Source organism: Tupaia chinensis, unplaced genomic scaffold (genome assembly GCF_000334495.1).
Source record: "Tupaia chinensis unplaced genomic scaffold, TupChi_1.0 Scaffold000225_1, whole genome shotgun sequence".
Lineage (NCBI taxonomy): Eukaryota > Metazoa > Chordata > Mammalia > Scandentia > Tupaiidae > Tupaia > Tupaia belangeri.
The window spans coordinates 2053863-2074981 of record NW_006159700.1 but is presented as its reverse complement, the minus strand read 5'-3'; the positions used below and the strand labels follow the sequence as shown (position 1 = coordinate 2074981).

General features: G+C 39.6%; 1 long non-coding RNA gene across 2 annotated transcripts in view; it reads right to left on the bottom strand.

The window, feature by feature from the left end:
• Positions 1-21119, bottom strand: part of LOC102478987 (uncharacterized) — a 59408-nt gene that overhangs the window by 8953 nt on the left and 29336 nt on the right. For both annotated transcript variants that reach the window (XR_001370351.2, XR_334461.3), the window contains exon 2: positions 486-639. This is a non-coding gene — a long non-coding RNA (uncharacterized LOC102478987). The remainder of the gene's footprint in view (positions 1-485; positions 640-21119) is intronic.

The following is a 21119-nucleotide window of genomic DNA, read 5'->3' as shown; positions in this document are numbered from 1 at the left end:
CTGTCTAAAATTCTTTCCTCCTTACTAACTTAGAGATGATAATACCTGCATCCTAGAATTGCATGGGGATTCAATAAGAAACCCCAAACAAGGCAATTAGCACAATCTCTGGCACATAATAGCTCACTGCTTAATAAAAACTGCCTTATTTATGCTGATAGACACTCTTCCCAACGCACCAGAGACATGAGACATCAAAAGCGTTATATGTTTCTGCTGATAATATATGCATTCTCAGGGTATGAGTCATGCTTATTTTTCCCTGTAATAAGGATATGTTTTTACAAAATACAGTGAAGTAAAACATATAAATAAAAAATGTTAAAAATCGTCTTTGGTTGTGGAATAAATGATGTCTTGTTGAAGAAATCTATTTGTTCAATTAATATCTATTGACAATTTCTTCGATGCCTAGCTTCCTACCTTGCTCTGGGAATATAAGGAGGACAATTCAATCCCTACCCTGGGGGAGTGTGATTACCCACCTGTATGATCCAGAGTCCCCATTAAGGAGAGGGGGGTATGAAATGTTTCCAGACTTCAGAGCAGAGGCACCTGGCACAGTCCATGAGGGAGTCTGAAGACAAGTTTCCTAAGATGAGGTCTGCTAAGACTGGAATTAGTCAGAGGAGGGCAATCCTGTCAGAGGAAACAAGAGCGAAGGGAGAGAGGTCAGACAGAATTTGGGAAGAGAGGCTAAATGGCAAGTTATCTGGCTCCGCTGTAGCTTGTTAGTGTGTGTGTTTGTGGGGAGGGTGGGAGTGGGAAAGATGAGGCTAGGAAGATAAATAGGTAGCCAAAATCTCAGGAGCAATAGTAAGTGGCTGGGAAAGATGTGGGCTGGGATTTGTCCAGCCCAGTAAATCTCAACGGTGTCTGCATACTGGAATCACCTGGAACTTTAAAAAATGCCACATGCCAAAGCATAGGCCCCTAGACAACGACATATAAATGGCTATGGTGGAACTGAAGCATCATTTAAAAAAAAAAAAAAAGCTTTCAAAGTCATTCAGTAATAATATATAACCAAGATTGAAAAATGCTTTAATCTAACCCCTGAAATCACATTTACCCAAATTTGGATGTGAAAGTAACTCAATATAATCATGGACCTTTAGAACTGGGAGGAGGGGACCAGCAGGTGGCATAGTGGTTAAGGGCTCTGGACTCCCACATGGCCAACTGTGGTTCGAGTCCCAGACCCTGGAAGCTTGCTTTCTCACTTTTTCTCTCTCTCTGTCTCTCTCTGGCCAAATTAAAATAAATAAATTAATTAAGTAAAAATAATTATTTTTTAAAAAAAGAACTGAGAGGAAATTGAAAGCATACCTCATCTTACAACTGAATTTTAAAAATTTAATACTTAAAATTTTTATGTATTTGTTTTAATTGCAGAGGGCATGTGTGTTCCAGAGAGAGAGAGAGAAATAAAGAGAACACCACCTATGGGACGTGGCCATGACACAACTCCGTACTTTTTCCTCTGTTTTTCCATACCACCAGGATGTTGGGCATACACATGCACCGACATGTGCCTGTTGTGGTTTTAAAATAAAAGAAAAATACTAAGAGTTAGTATTTATGTCTAATTATAATACAGTATGGCATACGATAAAATTTGTTAAAACTTAGATATGTTAAAACCAAATTCTACACTAAGTTCTATTTGATTAGAATAGTCAACTCTTACACAGCAAATATGGATCTTCATAAGCCGTGGCACACATGGCATTGAGATTTGATCCCAACTCCAGAAACATCAAGTGGGATGCTTATCGCAATGTATCCTCTTGTGAAGAGAAGGACACTATACTTCTGAATCCTCTCATCCCACCTTGGAGCTCACAGATACAGAAATGATATGATGTATATTTTCATGGAATGATTTATGTGTTAAGATTTTCATAGAATCCAAAGAAGCTCATATTTATTTATAATCGCGCTTTGGCAATGCTAATTCCATTTTGAATGTCTTGACAGCATTAACTCCATTCTGACCGTATGAATTTTCATCTTGTAATACAAACTGAGCCACGTGGCTAGCTGATAGCCACCTTGACAAATGTGCAACAACATGCAAATAAGCTACTGAGTACCCAGGACTTTTTCCTCAAAAATTGACATCTGGAGGTTGAGATAATGCGTCTTTTTGGACTATAAATAGCAGTGCCTTTGAATTTTTATCTGAGACACATCTTACTATGATTCCACTCTTTATGAGGATTTACTCAATAAAGCACTGGCTGCCAGAGGTGCTGTCCCCGTGGGCAGTCCCTTGACCTCATCATTGGAGTCTCAGCAGCATTCTGGATGAATTTTTGGGCTTCATAGGGAGGGGAATAGTTTTCTGGACCATTTGGAGGTTTCTTCCATGAAGCCACGGTGTTTAGTTCATCACTAACACTTAGTGCTCCTGTGATGTGTTTTCTTCTCTTTTCTTTACTTATTCCCCTGTATGTTTGCCTGCTTCTTGCTTTTGAGTGTGTATGTGTTGCAATAAATTATTGGGAAGCTATCTTTGCACTATTTGGCCATGACATTTGATTTGGGAGCACAAGTACTTGTCCCCTAAAAGGGAAGTCAAGTTTTGGCCAGTTATCATAACTAAGTCACCTTTGTTATACCAGTACAACAAGAACCCATATGCTAAATTCTTAACCCTAAACTCTAAGACTATTTCTCATAAAAATTTCTCCTTTATAGCCTTGTCTGTATACTGTAACTATGTTATGTGTTTCGTGACCTTTTTCCTAAAAATAATGTTTCTTTAAAAAAGGATATTTCAATATTGAATTTTTATTTTTCTAAAAAAGAAAATTGGATTTATAAACATTTTTATTCCTAGTCTTTATGTAATCCACTATATTTCAGTTTTACTTATAATCTACTACCCAATAATTTCCCAAGGCTTTAATGTCATCTGAAGTCAGGTTCTACTTGGAGACCAAATAAACTTTTTTCTGAGTAGTATTCCTGAGAAAGCATTATGTATCTGGAGATGGCTGAGATCAATACAGACGGAGGAACTAAACGTGGTTTTTCTCTTTTTTTTTTTTTTTTTGAGATATTTTTGCTATCAGGCATGTGTGCTTGCCAGAGGGAGAGAGACAATGTGAGAAATCAATCCCTTTTCCTCCATTCCTTTCTTGGGATTTTAGGCACACACATACATGTGCCTGGAAAACTGCCGGGTCTGGGATTTGAACCATGATCAACTACATGGGAGTCCAGCAACGTAACCATTACACCATCTGATGGTACCCAAAAGGTGGATTGAATATTCTTCCTTTCCCTTTCTAGTTTCATAGTTTTAAGGATAACATAATTTCTCCCTACCCCTATCTTATCACATCTCATTCCTAACCCTGCCACAATTTTAATTATCCCTATCAGAGAGATTAGGAATATTCACTGGATTAAAAAACATGTCACCTGCACAGAATTTCCATCTGACTCCTATTTAATTTCTTTTTTTTAGAAATTCTTTCTTCCCTTTCTTCCTTCCTCCCTTTCTTTCAAGAGAAAGAGACAGGAACTCTTGACAGGGTCTCGTGACATCATGATCTCTCCCTCTCCCATAGCCTTCCAGCCAGCCAAGATTACGGGCATGTCTACAGGCATACTCAGCGTTTTCAGGTCAGGCTGACCTGGGGCCCAAACCCGGGGCTCTCCCTCATGGCCTCAGCACTGTGCAGCAGCATCCAATGCTTGTGCCATGCTACCTAGGGCCCTGTTTAATTTGAGTGTCATTTCCATTTCTTGCTCTGACCCTGTTTATACTCTCTACATCCTCAGACATTTCTCTGGGGAAATTTACTCAAAATAAACCCACAAACGCTAATGCAAATTCTCTGGAAAATAACTGAGTACACTTTTTTTTTTTTCCCCTCTAAGATAGAGTCTCATTTCTCTTCGGGCATCCATGTGGGAATTGAAATGACTTCTTTGGTAGCAGTAGTCTTCTTTATCCTCATCACCATGTATTTAGCCTACATTTTTATGATTCAATCTTGGAAATGGTTTTTAGAGTTTCGTGATCACTTCCTTAATAGTTCCCGTTTTTTAGGATTTTACTATGACATTAGCTATTGCCCATTTTATAAACTGCCTGAAAAATTAGAGCTTGAATTTTATTATCCAGCAGCAAAATGGAAAATCCCTCTCCTAGAATTCTAAGTGGGGGCAACAGGAGAGACTCTGGGTATATGCTTCCTCATTGACTAGGCCCCTCAGGGGCCTAAGACCTGAGCAATTTCTCTGCTTTGCTTACAACATACCAATATAGCTCAGCATGGCCTTAGCAAACTCATCCTGCCTTTTACTTGTCTTGCCTCGGTTTGTTTAGTGTACATGAAGTTACAAATCAAGTTTCATTTCCCTTTATCTATCAACTCTTCCCCTTTGTCAGGTGTTCTAGGCAGTTCCTTACTTCTTACCTTCAGTTTCTAGCAGTTCCTGGACTCAAGGCCAGCATAGAGCACTACAGTATCTCTCACAGGGATCAATGGCACTTGATGAAACACCCAGACCCCCACAGTCTCTTGGTCTGTTATTGCATTGCTTACAGAAATACCTGAGAGTGGTGAATTTAAGACAACAGTTTATTTGACTGGCGATGTGAATGGTCCAAAGGCATCAAAAATGGCAGAGGACAAGATCTTGAGCAAAGCAGCTAGTGGCGTGGTGGTTAAAGGCACTGGACTCCCACATGGCCGACCACGGTTCAAGTCTCGGACCTGGTGGCTTGCTTTCTCACTTCCTCTCTCTCTCTCTGTCTCTCTCTGATCAAATTGAAAAATAATAATATTAATAATAAATAAAGTTAAATAAAATAATTCTTTAAAAAAAAAAAGATTCTATCTGACTCTGGTTTCCCTTCCCCTCTTATAAACATACTAGAACTCAATCATACAGACCCTGCCCTAATGGTGTATTACACCCAAAGGCTTCATCTTGAGATACCATGAAGAGATTAGGTTTTCACTTTCCACCTTTACAACACAGCCAAGTACTAACATACGATTTGTGGAGTGACATCCAAACTATAGCATTCTGTCCTGGCCCCCCAAATTCATGTACTTCTTACATACAAAATCATCTTAATATCACCCTCACCTCCCCACATTAAGGTATCAATTCAGTCTAATACCAACTCCAAAGTCTGAAGTTTCATCTGAAACCCAATAAACTCCTTCCAGCTGTGAGCCTGGGAAGCAAAAACAAATTACATTCTTCCAAAATACAATGGTGAAACAGGCATGGAGTAGAAATCTCCATTTCACCAGAAGAAAGGAGTATCAGGTCCCAAGAAAGCCTGAAATCCAAGAAGGCAGACATTTAATCTTCAAACTCCATGTGCCACATCCTGTGTGCACTGTGGGGCTGGGGGGGCTCCTGAAACAACAGGAAGCCTTGTCTCTCCAGCTTGGCTGGGCTTAGTACACACTTCAGTTTTCTCCAGCTGGAGTCTCATATCTGCAGTTCTTTCAGACCGGTGCTCACTCCATAATTCTGGGGTCTTAAGTGTGGCCAAATCCATATAATTCCACTAGATACTTCCTTTCTTGTGGGCTCTCACTGTTCTACTTGGCTTTCCCTAATGGAATTTTTCTGTCCCTGAGGTAGGTATCTGCTTAAACTTCCCGACTTTCCAATGGGTTCGTTGAAATCTCAGTGAAGGTCTGCGTTTCTCCAGTTTGACTTATGTTTGCCTGCTCTTAAATTCTGTAAGCTTGTAGAATTTGCTTCACACGCATACCACTAAAATCTACCATTTGCAAGTTCTGGAGCAGAGGGTGAAGCAGCAACCTAATGGCAGAGTGAGTCCCACATGAGGCTGTTGCAACACAGTCAGGGTCGAGGAACACGTTACAAAATACAGGGAACAGAGACCTGCTCTGAGCTGGTGCCCTGAAACCATTCTGCTCTCCTTGGTTTCTAGGCTTGTGACAAGAAGGGCGCTTCCAAGATCTATGAACTAGGCTTTACTCCCACTCTTCTGACCATTTTAACCTAGATCCTTTCCATCAGTGGTCATTTCCTTAACAACTAGTCCATCACGCCGGGCTACAGATTTTTAAATGTTTCCTCTCTACTTCCCTTTTAATGATCAATTCTATCTTTAAATCATCCTGTTCCTCTCTCATTTCACTAAATTCAGTTTTCAGTAACTATGCAGTTCCTACTATATTTTGCCTTCAAATATCATTTGCCAGATCTTTATCACTCTTAAATTAAAAATACCACAAAATCTTAGGACATGAGCACTTTGCAGTATAATTTTTGCTATAGTGTAACGCATACGACCTTTTCTCTAATTTCTAACAATTTCTTCATTTTTCTCTGAAACCTCCTCAGATGTGCCATATTTCTATCAGTTTTCTAGTAACCAACCTATCTCTATAAAGCTTTGATTCATTTCTATTCCTTTGAGCCTCCACCAGAATCTAGGCTGTTCCTCTACATTTCTCCTACAAATTTCTCCCCCTTAACCAGTTCCAAAGTTGGTTGTACATTTTCAGATATCTATAGAAACACAATCCCATTGACTACACCAATTTCTGTGTTACTTTGTTGTTACCTTCCTTACAGAAAAACCTACAACTGGGTGAATTTAAGAGACTGAAGGGACCAGCAAGTGGTACAGTGGTTAAGGCGCTGGACTCCCACACAGCCAACTGCAGTTCGAGTCTCAGAATTGATAGCTTGAAAATCACACCAGGCATGTGTGTGTGCATGCCCAAAATCCCAAAAGGAGAATGGAGGAAAAGGGACTGCAGCATAGCCATCCCCCAGGGAGTGATTTCTCACTTTCCCTTTCTCTGTCTTTGTAGCTAACTCTCTGGAAAGTGTATGCGCCCTGTAGCAAAAACCTAAAAAAAGAGAGCGTAGAGGTTAATTTGACTTGTAATTCTGACCATATAGAAGGTACAAAGGCACCATGGTGAAGGGCAGGATCTTTAGCAAAGTGGCTGTCTACAACTTTCTGCTTATTCTTCTTCTCCCGCTTATAAACACACCAGAATGCAATCATAAGGAACCTGCTCTAATGACCTTAATATACCCAATGGCCCCAGCCTGGGACACCATAAAGGGATTAAATTTTGACTTAACACCTTTACAATACAATCAAGTCCCAACATATGAATTTTGGAGGGGCACGAAAATATAGCACACACCAAGACTCAAACAATGTATAGTACTGTTGTGAATTTTCATTTATCACAATCATTTCTGCTTCCATCTCTCCTTTATACCCTTCTACCTAAATGACATTATTAGTAGGAATAAGTGATGTCATCTTTCAACAAATGAAATAATTTCAAATTACCTAACTTTTAACCTACCCTGTGAATTGGGTTATGGCTTCATTTGAAACAGAGGCAGAATCTCTGGTCCTTTAAAGGTATTTTTAAATTTCTATCATTGTTGCCTAAAATGGTGAACTCAGTGGAATGGAAATGAGTGAAGAACAATCTCACTTCTATCAGAGAGCAAAGTGTGTTTACAATGCAAAGAGCAGAACTGGGCTTGTTATTAAGACTCGCAGCAACCCATTTGTGGTGCTGAAATTACATGAGATAGACTTTAAAGATTTTTTTTTGTTTAATGTTATGGTTTGCATTTTAGGTTATGATTATCATACACAAAGAAAGCATGGCCAAGCAGAGTTGAACCTGAGTGTGTGCAGGCTCAGTTCCAGCAAATAGAAGACATGTGGAGTTTTTATTCTGCCATCTAAGGGAGAGGTTTATAGGGCAGCCAGGGGCAGCACTTATTGGTCCCTAGGCATTACACAGAGCTAAGGGCCAAGTGGTAAAAGTTGAAAATTGGAAATGTATATAGCCTTTGGGGAAAATGGCAAGCAAGCAATAGAAAATTTAAGAACCATCACCAAAGCCATTCAATAACTTTTCTATAGTGTGTTTTTCTTATTAGGACTATTTTTTATCTGAGTCAGCAGTCGAGAATTGGCTCTTGGGTCTCAGTTTCTCCTTTTCCTTTTTTTTGAGACAGCATCTCATTCTGTCGCAATTCTCCTGCTTGAGCCTCCTGAGTAGCTAGTACAGTAGAGTGCACTACTGCACCTGATTTTGGGGGACTGGGAATCAAACCTGAGCCTCCTGTGTGACCTCATCTTGCTGAACAGCAGTATCAACCAACATAAGCTGTTATGGTTGGGCCTCCTAAAGGGACCATTTTGCACCTGGCAGCTCTTTGTTATAATTCCTGTTGCTGCATAATCATCATCAAATCAGCAATTTTTTCCATAATGCAGATCAAGTCTTAATTTGCTACATCCCCTGGCAACTAAACTGTAAGTTGGACTTGATAACATCTTTTTCTCTTAAAAGTTTATTAAGAAGGTTTTTCTGAGTTGACGCCTTTACTGCCTTCCTACTACTTATTTTATATAACGTCTGTGACATATATACTACAGAAATGCATGCATGAATATATTGCATCCTACAGAGATAAGGACAGAATATGAAAAAGCTATCTCATATTTACCCACCACAATCAGTTGTTGCTCTCATGTGGGGACATATAAGGAAGAATATTCTGGGGACAGGAAAAGAAAGACATAAAGAAGTTCCTTCTGCAATATTTTCCCTTTTCCAGATAAAGAGTAAGAAAACCTGTATCTGGTGGGCACACCTTACCACACCTTATTACAAACAATGAAAAGGTCATGAGGTCCCAAAAGAATTTTCAGATCACACTCACTATAATATTTCGGCCCTTCTCATTAATGAGACTTGAAGAGAGCTATACAGGGGAAATTCCTGAACAGATTAAGGTCATCTACAAAATCCCACAACTAACACCATATACGATAGCAAAAGAATGGGAGCTTTTCCTTGTCAGAAAAAAAGACAATGATGCTCTTTTTCCTCTTCTGTTGAACTCTGTACTAGAGGCTCTAGACAGGGCAATTAGGTAAGAAAAAGAAATAAAAGCCATCATATTGGAGAGAAAAAGATAAAACTATTTTTGTAGGTGATGATATTGTATATAGAAAATTCTAAGGAATACTTTGAACAAGTCCATTAGAACTAATAACAAATTCAGAAAAATTTGCAGGATACAAGATCAATATACAAAAATTAATACTCTGCTATATACTAGCAATGAATAAAACATAAATGAAATAGTTTCATTTTTCTTTTTAGCATTAAAAAGAATAAAATAGGATTAAATTGAACAAAACAAGTGAAATATCTGTACACCAAAAATTATAAAACAACACTGAAAAAAATTAAAGAAGGTCTAAATAAATAAAGGCATCCCATCTTCATGGACAGGAAGACTTAATGTTGTTAAGAAGTATTAAACCCCAAATTGATCTACAGGTTCAATGTAATACATATAAAAAATTTCAAGTGTTTTTTTGCAGAAATTGGCTCACACATTTCTATTTCAAAACTTACTACAAAGCTACAGTAATCAAGACAGTGTGGTAGTGAAATAGGATAGACATATAGATCATCAGAATAGAATTCAGATTCTAGAAAATAATTCTCATGTTTACGGTCAATTTTTTTCCCTAAAGAGAGTCAGTCAACATAATTCAAAGGGAGAGATTAGTTAATATATATTTCTTTAGAATAACAAAATATTTTACTAAAGCATAAAATTTGCATAAGTTTCCAAACAAGCCATACAAAATGGTCACAAGCTCCTTCTGAAGGGGTCTACACTTGAAAGCAAAGTCACAGTGTTCTTAATGATAGCTGTGATGTTTGTTTAATGCTCCCATTTTGGTTCAAACAATCAAGTTATCCATCTACAGCTTGATGTTTAAACCAAATGTAAATAAAATTAGACTTGGCTAGAGAGCATATTCTAAAGAACTGGTTAGCTATTTCTAACAAACACAATTAGATCACTGTACAAAGGGGGGAAGGAGACCATAAAATTGAAATAAATCACCTCCGCCCTCAAAAAAATAGAATAAAATAAAAACTCACATGCCTGCAGCTAACACAACAACCTTCATTCACAGTGCTTTATACTTAAGCCATGATGGGGAAATGAATAAAAGCAGAAAGGGGCCAGTGCTTTAACATTTTGCAACAATCCAGAGATACTTCTAGCCTCTGCTCATATTTTACAACAGTGAATCAGGATAAGACATCGAGTTGCTAATGTGCACTTAATCACCAAAGGACTGAAGATGCCTGGGCTTTTATTCTGCAATTTTTTATCTTTGTTTTAATGTTTTTGCCATAGGGTGTGTGAGTTCCCCAGAGAGAAACAAAGAGACAGAAAGAGGGAAAGTGAGAAAAGTGAGAAATCACTCCCCAGGGGATGGCCATTGCAATCTCTTCTCCTCTTGAGATTTTGGGTATACATGTACGCATCACCACCCCACCACACACACACACACACACACACACACACACACACACACACACACTCCCAAATGATGTTCAAGTCACCTGGTCTGGGGCTTAAACTGCAGGTGATCAAGTTGGAGTCCAGTGCCTTAGCCACTATGCCACCTGCTGGCCCCTCTGTAATGTTTCTAAAACTGTATCCATTAAATGCAAACAAAAAAGGAAGAAGGCTTGGCAGAATGGGAGAAATGATGAACACTTGATGATCAGGTCGATTTATATATTATTCATGGCATCTAGCTTAGTCTATGCTCCAGCTGTTTCTATGGCTTAGGCTTCTTTGGTGCTTCCACTGCTCTACTACATCATTTGCTAATGGATCATCTGAATTGGCACTTAACAAAGCCTGGGTTGATAGCAGAACTGTGTGGATCTTCAGTGATGGAAACCACTGTGTTTCAAAATATCTAAACATATTCTTCCCAACTTGTCAACATTAGAATAATAATTTTGGTCACGAAACACACTTTAGAGGCTGTCATTGGATATAGTTCTGGAAGAAATAGTTCAAGTTTAAAAGTCCCTCCCTTGGATAATAACAAGTGTTGACAAGGATGTGGAGAAATTTCAATTCTCATTCATTATCTGTGAAAATGTAAAATGATCCAGTCACTTTGGAAAAGTCTGGCAGTTCCTCAAAAGATAGACACTGAGTTACCATATGGTTTAACAATGGTAATTTCAGTTTTACACCCGAGGGATTTGAAAATATGTCTCCACAAAGCTTGTACACCAATATTCATAGCAACATTATTCATAGTAGCTAAAATGTAGAAACAGCCCAAATACCTATAAAATGATGAATGGATAAAGAAGATGTGGTATATCCATACAATGAAGCATTATTCAGTCACAAACAGGACTGAAGACCAAAGAAGCTTGAAAATATTATGCTAAATCAAAGAAGCCACATAATGGGGTCAGTAGGTGGCTGGTGTTTAAGGCATTTGGGTCCCACATGGCCAACTGGGTGGTTTGAATCTCAGAACCAGTGGCTTAAAAAACACACTGGGCACATGTGTACATATGCCCAAAATCCCAAGAGGAGAATGGAGGAGAGGGTGTTGTGGCATGCCCATATCCCCTGGAGAGTGATTTCTTACTTCTCTCTCTTTCTCTCTCTGTGAGTGCACTCAAAGTACAGAAAAGGTAAAAAGCCTCATAAGATATGATTCCATGTATATATAAACTTTCCAGAACAGACAAACTCACAGAGACAGAAAGTAGATTAGTTGTTGCCAAGGGTTCCAGGAAGGGGACTGGAGAGTGACTGCTAATGGGTATGGGTTTTTTCTGGGAGGACAAAAGTGTTCTGCAAAAGTGCTGATGATTGCACAACTTTGGGAATAAACTAAAAGTGCTGAATTGCTCACTTTCACAGGCATGGTAATTATTGTATGTGAATTACTCTCAACAAAGTTGTTATTGAGAAAAGACAGAAGTAATGACGTCATCTATCAATCAATCAATCATGATTTAGGACTCAGTCATCCCTGGCTGCTTCAATGCTCTCGGGAATTCATACTGATTAGCTTGTATTTAGTTGTGTTTTTTGATTTTCTTTAAACTTTGAGGCTCTGTCCAGGTCATCCAGCCAAAGAGAGCCTTAATTATGTGTTTCTGACATACCTGATTCATAGTCAAATGATCCAAATTCAGATAGGAAATATGACCATTCTAGCCATACATTAACAGACAGGGGGCCCCCAGAGTCTCAGTTATTTTTCTTTTTTAAACATGGTGATTGTCTTAGTCCATTTGGGCTGCTATTACAAAAATACTATATATTGGGTGATTTAAACAACAAACATTTTTTCTCACAGTTCTGGAGGCTGGAAGTCCAAGCTCACAGTGCGAAGTTGGTTTCTGGAGAGGACCCACTTCCTAGTTCTAGTCTATGATCTTCTTGCTGTGCCCTTACATTTCAGAAAGATCATTTTCGAGAACTTGACCTTATGACCCGATCATATCCCCAAACCCCAGCTCCTAATTTTATCACATTGGTTGTTAGGATTTCAACATATGCATTTTGGAGGGACACAGACAATCAGTCCATAGCGGTGACATGTCATTATTAAATTGATGATAGGTTACCTTTAATGTCAGGTTAATATTCTAAAAATAATAATTAATTTAAAAGTTAGAATGAATAACAAATGGAATAAAACACACACATTTAAATGTACCCTGAGGAATGCCCTTTTATATTAACATATTAAGAATGTCAAGAAAAATAAAATAAAATCTGTACCTGTGGGTGTATAATGCTTTTGGGTAGTTAAGCAGCACCCTTCTTTTGAATTGCTCACAATGCTTTATAGCACTGAGTTCAGCAATTGTCATAATACCCTTGTGGGTGGCAGGCATTTTGCTAACGGTGCAGCACAACTGCAGGTCAAGACAACCAAAGGACACAAAGTTATCACATGAATAGTCTAGAGCTCAGGTAGGCGTGAAACCCAGATGGTCCATCTAATAATGCCTCAACCCCATCTGACCAAAGTAGCATCTTCTTGATCTGATAACCTCTCTAACGAATGATAGTTCTGAGTTCCCATAATTCTGGATTTTCTGAATGTCTGCCATATCTTAAACAGATGGTCAGTATCACACGATATGACTGTTTTTGATGGTAATAGGAATCACATGGCTAACACTTCCTGAAAAAAAAAATGGGTAAGATATTGAATATTGGTCCTTAGCTAAAAAAATTTTATTTGATTTCCTGTTTAATTTCCAGAAAAGCATAGGAATATTGAAAGTCTACAAAGAGTAATTTGAAATAGATTAATATCTATATTTGTTACATGTCATAGACTTTGAGAATGTTTTCAATGCCAGAGGGTACATACGTGCCTGAGGTGGGGGTGGGAGGGAAAGCACACAACACAGAGAAAGCACTCCCAGAGGGGCCTGGTCATGTCACCATCCTTTCTCCCTCCAATTCTCCAATTCTCTATTCAATCAGGATCTTAGGCATGTGTGCACTGGCCTGGCATGTTTTTCAAATCACTGGGGCCAGGACCCAAATCCTGACTGGCCATGTAGGATCTGGCTTCTTCTGTGCAGTATCTAACCACTGCACTCCAGAGCTGGCCCCACTTTGTGAATCTTAAAAGGACCTATAAGATGAGAAATGTGTGCTTCTTTTAGAGAACAAAAATAGGCCAAGGTCACACCCAGTCTCACTTATACAACATTTTTGGCCTACATTTTTCATTTGTAAAACAGATGTTCTGACTAACTGATCTCTTAGGCCCTATCCAGCTGTTTAATTTAGTGATTATGTTATTTTCCCTGTTCAACTCAAAGCTTGGGCAGAAACATGGATAGATGAACCACATTCATTTTAGCAGGATATTCCTCATGTCTAGTATGGTGCCACTATGTGCCCAAAAATGTGTTTTGAATAATGCCACGGTATCATTTTAATGTAAATTTTAAAACTTTTTTTTTTAAAGGTTTTTGCCATAGGGTGTATGTCTTTACCAGAGAAAGACAGTGAGAGGGAAAGTGAAAAATCATACCCCTACTCCTTCAGGGAAGATGACCATTCCACAATCCCTTCTCCTCCATTCTCTTTCTGGGATTTTTGGCATGCACGTATATGCACACTGTGTGATTTTCAAACCACCAGACGTGAAATTTGAACCACGGTCCACCACATAGAAGTCCAGTGTCTTAACCACTACACAACCTGCTGACCCTAAAATACATTTCTTATGTTTATTTTTTTCTTCCGTGAGAGAGAAACATAAGGAGGGACAGAGAAAGAGAGACAGGCGCTCCTAACGGGGTCTTCATGCCACAAACCACCTCGTCTCAGTCAATCAAATCATGGGCACACGTGTGCCCAGTTCATGGAGATGCCAGGACTCAAACCTAGGACCTTCCCATGAGGTCCATTCGTATCACCTCTATGCTACTGTGTGCCCTTACATGAATTTTTTTTTTTAAGTTTGCTTCCTTCATGAGAGAGAGAAAGTGAGGGAGAAAGAGATGGGGACTGGAGATGGAGAAGAGATGGATACTGGACAGGTTCTTCAAGCTGCAAGGCTTCCCCCAGGCCCATGGCCTGGCGGAAACACAGTGCACTAGGCATCCCGAAGTAGACTCAGAACCCAAACCCAGCATCTCTCCAGCACCTTGTAGCCATACCCCTACTGCCTATAGAACCGTGGCTGGGTCCACATTTTGTTTTGAAAGATTTTTTTTCTTTGGATAGAACTACAGTTGAAGTTAAATTTATCATTAAAAAAAAAAAAACTCTCCCAATAATATATTTGTTGTATTCATAATATGTTTTTCCTTTTCTAGATTTGTTTCATTACCAATTTTCTCTGACCCTTCACAAAAGAATATTAAGCTTTGAAGATTTCTGAACACCTCCAGTGAGGGAATTTCACATATTTCTTGACTATATTTCAAAAGGTTATTTATATCAGCAGTATTTTTGGCATTTAACACATAATAACATATTCCTATTACATCAACACTTATTTCATTGTTTTTCCTTTGAAAGTTCTTTTAAACAAAAATTTCAGCATCTTCCCTGGTTTCATTCCTCGCAGTTCCACTAGTTACCAAGGCTGACTCTATCCTGCTTATTGGCAGCATTCCTCCAGAAAACTTAGAGATGACCTATTTGTCCTTGATTTTTTTTTTCTTTCAAATATGGAACTTCTTATGGAATGCATACACTTTTGCTGCATCTGTCTCTGTCTTTGAATTTACAAAAATAAAATAATAAAGTTATGTGTTTCCTTCACACATTCAAAAGCCAGAAATAGATTCAGACGTACATTCTTCAATCTGTGTGCCAAGCTAATCTGCAGAGCGCACAGACTGTGGTGCGCAGGGCACAGCGCCTCCGCCCTCGCACTGTGCTGCTTCCTCCTCCGCTGCCTTTCTCCGCGGACTGGGGCCCAGCCCAGCAGGCAGCCCTTTGGCCAGCCCCACCAGCTGCTCCCCTGGCAGCTGCACATTTGCCTTGGAGTCTGTCGTGCCAACTCATGTTCCTGGGTATCATTAAAATCTTAGAATCACTGCATTTTAAAGCTGAATGACTTAGGACTGACTCCTTGGACCTTATCAAATTTCTGCAGGTTCTTAAAAAAAAAAAAAAAAAAATGTTTCATTATTAGAGAGACAGAAAGATTGAGAGAACACCCTCAGCAGGGTTTTGATGTTGTGATCCTCCAGCTTCAGCCAGCCCTGGCTCGCAGGCACATAGGTGCCCAGCGTACCGAAGGTCTCCAGACCTGAACCTTCTGGTCAGCCTTACAGAGCACTGGATTTTACTGCTGCACCACCAAGTGGCTAATCTCTCCTGCAGATTATCAACTCTGTATCAAGACTAACACTTCACCATGTGGAAGGGCTTGGGGACGGACTGTGACAGCAGCCTGTCCACTGCATTTTCCTGGGCACGTCTAGACACCTCCTCTTTTTCTTTCTTTTTCTTTTTTTAACTAATAGTTTAAAAATCCACGATTTAGCAAGTGCATATGTATGAGAGGGAGAGAGAGAAGCACTCTCTACAGGATCCGGTGGCACTGCGGTCCTCTTCCTCTGGTCCTCCAGCCCTACAGGATCCTGGGCCTGTGCACATGCACATAGGCACATACGGTGTGTTTTCAGGCCTACCATGCTAGGGTCTTGAATGGCGGTCAGCATGTGGCTTCCAGCTCTGCAGTACAGTTTACTACTGGTCATGCCACAGAGGCTAGGCCTGGACTTCTCTTGAAGCAAAGGTCAATGAGAAGTGTTCTGGGTGCCCAGAGAGAGGAGCCTGATGAGAGACACCTGTATGACTCCTTCTTCACCCACTAATGAAAGAAACCTATGGAACGTCTAAGAATATACAACCCAACAGTATGATATACTTTTTCTTTCTTTCTTCTTCTTTTTTTTTTTTAATTATTATTTTTTTTTATTATTTTTTTTTTTAATAGATTTTTTGCTATAGGGCACATGCATTCACTGAAGAAACAGACACAAAAAGTGAGAAATCATCCCCTGGGGTGGGATGGCCATGCCACAATCCCTTCTTCCTCATTCTCTCTCGGGATTTTGGGCACACATGCACATGCACCCATTGTGTGAGTTTTAAGCCACCAGGTCCGCGACTTAAACTATGGTCGACTACATGGGAGTCCAGCAACATAACCATTATGCCATCTGCTGGTCACGAGGATGATATGCTTTTACCTAGCAGTATAGACAGTGCATGTTTTCCCTTAGAAAATAGAAAATCAGGACAGGATCCCTGGCACAGAGGTGCTGTTCAAAGGTAACATTGGATCCTACATGATGACCATGGTTCAAATCCCTGGCCAGGTCAGCCTGAAACATGTCAGGTGTGTGTGACAGTGCCCAGATCCAGTGGCCTGGCAAACTGGAGGCAGGGGATCACAGCATGACCAGACCCTGTGGAAGATGCTCATTTCTTTTTCTGTCTCTCTCTCATGCTCACATGTATGCATGTGCACTCTATTATGAATGAAGGAAAAAAGAAAAAGAAAACATAAAATCAGTTCTGTAATACCCCTTACTCCAGAGTATCCAGTACAGAGGACCACTTTTATCTGTTACCACGCAAACCACTGAGCAAAAAGTACAGCCCCTCTCCCCCAAACTGGAGCCTAAACTGGGTGGATCAGAATCTCTCTCTGGAGTTTGAACTTAAGACAGGAGTGCTCATCTCGGGCCCAGTCACGCCTACATAGTGGTTGTGACTGCATGGGAAGCTGGGCATGGGGAGCTGCAGAGGCTGTAGTTGGGAGGATAGGCAGAAGAATTCAGTCAAGCTAAGACCCTGTCAAAAATACCTATATCTGGGGCCAGCAGGTGGTGTAATGGTTAGGGTGCTGGACTCCCATGTGGCAAACTATAGTTCTAGTCCTGGAGTGGGGCTTGAGACTCATGCCGGGCGTGTGTGAATGCAAGCCTAAAATCCTGAGAGGAGAATAGAGGAGAAGGAATTGAGGCATGGCTATCCCCCTGGGGGAGGCGGGTGACTTGCTTTCTGTCTCTTTATCTCTCTCTCTCCTGTGAGTTCATGAACCCTATAGCAAAAATCTCTAAAATAAAAACAAAAACAAAAAAACCTCTATATCTCTCTCCTTGCCTCATTAAAAGGAAAGAAGGAGAGAAGGAAGGAAGGAAGGAAAAGAAAGAAAAAGAAAGGAAGGAAGGAAGGAAGGAAGGAAGGAAGGAAGGAAGGAAGGAAGGAAGGAAGGAAGAAAGCTGATCTCAATCTGTCTTGGTTTCTCAAATAGCAAAGATGTGCAGTAGGGAGCTGTGGATCAGTGGTGTTTGAGGCTGTGTGCCCTGAGGCAGTGAAAACAGATTGTCAATCTTGCAGGCTGTGAAAGAGAGAGGGAAAGAAAAATAAATCTACACAAAGAAAAACAGAGATGAGGAAAAGAGAGCAGGATTCCTGGATTCTTAGAGGCTTCCTGGCTCTTGGTTCCAGTCCCTCAGGAGATTTGGCCGCTTCCTACCCCTGACCTGAGGTTTGTTTCTCTTACATGTGATGAACATTCTTTCCTCAGACATAGACTCAAGTTTTCTGGCCACAAACCACAATCATAATCATTTTATAGAGCTTATCCCAAATCTCAAGAATCTGAATCACAATTAAGAACCCAGAAATAATTGAAGAACATAGGCAAAAAATGGAAACCATGTTTGGTCCAGAATAGTGCAATCGCTCCTATCAGCATTTGACCTATTCCCTTCTCAAAAAACAATTCACCAAACATCTATCAGGCAGCTGCACATGCTCTGTAGAAGGTCAAAGGCTGAAGTTTTCAAAGCCATCCACCTCTCGGGAGTGTTCAGACTAGTGGGGAAATCATACAAATACATTCCTTGATGTACACTGACAGAAGAATTCAGTCTTCTTCAGCATTGCTCCCTATTTAAACCTCAGTATTAAGAAATGACAATATTACTGTGATTTTTATCTGTTTAAAATTTCAAGAAGCCAAGCATAAGCATCGACTACAAAAATGTCAAGAATTTTAAAGACACAATGAGCTTAAATTCTTCAGATGTTGGATGAGAATAGCAAAGTTTGAAAGGAGGAACAAACGGATCTTCCAGGATAGTTACATATCCAAGCAGATGAAGCACATTAAAAAACAGCAAGTGTACCACACAACCTAACTACGATCTGCTGTTGTGGAATGGGTCTTCGCCTTTCACAGGACACCTTCTACTCTGTATAGTCATGCTGAAATTTTGACCAGGCTGTCTGTGTTGATAATGTAGCAAAGTCCTTTTGGTCAAGGAAACAAACCTTATTTAGACACCACCAGCGACCAGTTATTTTATCAAGTGTTTTTATAAGATTAATGTATAGAAATTATTACATTAATATTTTTACTACTTTTATATTAATTATGTATCAAAGATTATATGTTGTGCTTTAAGATTAATTTGGTATTCAGAGTAGGAATTTTAAAAGTAACATTCATCTGACTATAAATTAATGCGTATTTATTGCAGAATATTTTGAGTATATAATTCTATGACCAATATTGTATAACCTAATCCACAAAACCATTTGATTGCTATATAAAATTAATATAATTAATTTCTCAGATCCTTACTTGCCCTACCAGCGAAAAAGAGCCTCTCCCTAAATTGTGTAAAGATGCCAGACTTACTCAGTCCAAAGCAGGACAAGGGTGAGCAGTGTTTCCAATGCTAGGTCTAGAGGGAAATAGGAAGTTTGACCTTTTCACTAGTGCTTGCTTTACTTGAAACCTCATAGGGGTCTTTGGAATAGTGCTTCTGCTCAGTCACAATGGGATCCTGATCTGGGGCTCTACATTACAGCTGTCCTAGAGTCCTCCAAATTTAATGATAATCAGCATTTTCCCTAATGTCAAGTACAGGATCAAACTGGCTGGATCCCAAGGAGCAGCTAGCTTGGCCATGCGCGGTGCTTCCTCCAAGAATACCGATGCCCCTTAGTTTGCCCCAAGACACCAACTTAAGTTTTCTCATTCCTAACGATAATTTTACTTAAGGTCCTCATTATTCTTCTCTGATAATGGGCCTTGGCCAGGCTACCCTGACAAATCTCAAAAAGAGCAGGGCAAAGCATCTGTCCTGCCTTTCCAAATGGTCAGAGACATATTCAATCTTCCCAGCTATTTCATCAGGAATCAACCTTGTTTACCCTGGGCTTCAGAGGATGGCACCATACCAGAAGAATGGTAAATTCTACACTTCATATTTCCATATCCAAGAGGGAAAATGGAGTGACTCCTGACGGGTTAAAAATAAAATTGTCCTATTTTGATTAGAGAAAATTTATGACCAAATAGCAATATGAGGCCATTGGAGATAAGTTGAATATACAGAATATTACAAAGAATAAAATCAAAATCGCCCATAATCTCATCCACAGATAACACCTGTTAATGTCGTACAGAATGTTCTGGTCTCCGCTCCCTCTTACACTACTCCCCCGTACCTATCCATGGCACAATTTGGGCAAGTTGCTGCTCTTTGAACACTCCACACTTGATTTCTCTACCCACTGTATTTCTTCTTTTGGAAAGCTTTTCTTAGTATCTCTGCCTGTTGGGATCTATTTCTTTCAGGGCTCCATGGGTAGAAGCTCCACTTACCCTAACTTGCTACTTCTTTTAAGGTGCTTATATTATGCCCTTGTATTATACCAATTTTTGGTTTGTGCAGTAGTCTCAACTTCCTGACTAAATTACAAACTTAAGAGTACTTTCTACCTAAGAGTAAGAATTCTATTTTATTCAACTTTTCATTCCTCATACCAACTGGCATATCTTTATTGCAAATAGTACATACACAGCAAATATTTATTTTAAAAATACGTGTATGCATTAGTAATAGAAAGATGAAATATATCAACTGAGTTAGCCTAGTAAAATTATTTTCCTTTTTGGCCAGAGCGTGTGTACACTCACCAGAGAGAAAGGAAAAGAGAGAGAGAAGGAAAGTGAGAAATCACCCCTGGGGGAATGGCTACACCGCAATCCTCGCTCTTCCAGTCTACTCTCAGGATTTGGGGCATGTGTGTACATGTGCCTAGTGTGATTTTCAAGACTTCAGGTCCATTACTCAAACGATAGTGGACCATGTGGGAATTCAGTGCTTTAACCACCATGTCACCTGCCGGGCCTAGCCTAGTAAAGTTCTTGAACTTTATTAAATTCAAAACGATACATATATTAAGCCTATTATATGTAAGATTCCAAATCTTTACTATTTAAACACTTTAAAATTTATTTTTAGAAAGTCCAGATGCATGAAATTTATATAGAATAATTTAATAAATACCCATACATCCAACATAAACATTAATAAATAAAACATTATCAATATAAAGCTCTGTGAACGTCATACTATGTACCTGTAACTTTCCCCTTTCTACCATGGTTAGCCAGACCCTGAACTCAGGGATTACTCTTCTGAGGCATTTATTTATTTTTATTTAACTTTTTTTTTTTTAAGTTATGCCAGAATCCTGATCTGGGGCTCTACATTACAGCTGTCCTAGAGTCCTCCAAATTTAATGATAATCAGCATTTTCCCTAATGTCAAGTACAGGATCAAACTGGCTGGATCCCAAGGAGCAGCTAGCTTGGCCATGCGCGGTGCTTCCTCCAAGAATACCGATGCCCCTTAGTTTGCCCCAAGACACCAACTTAAGTTTTCTCATTC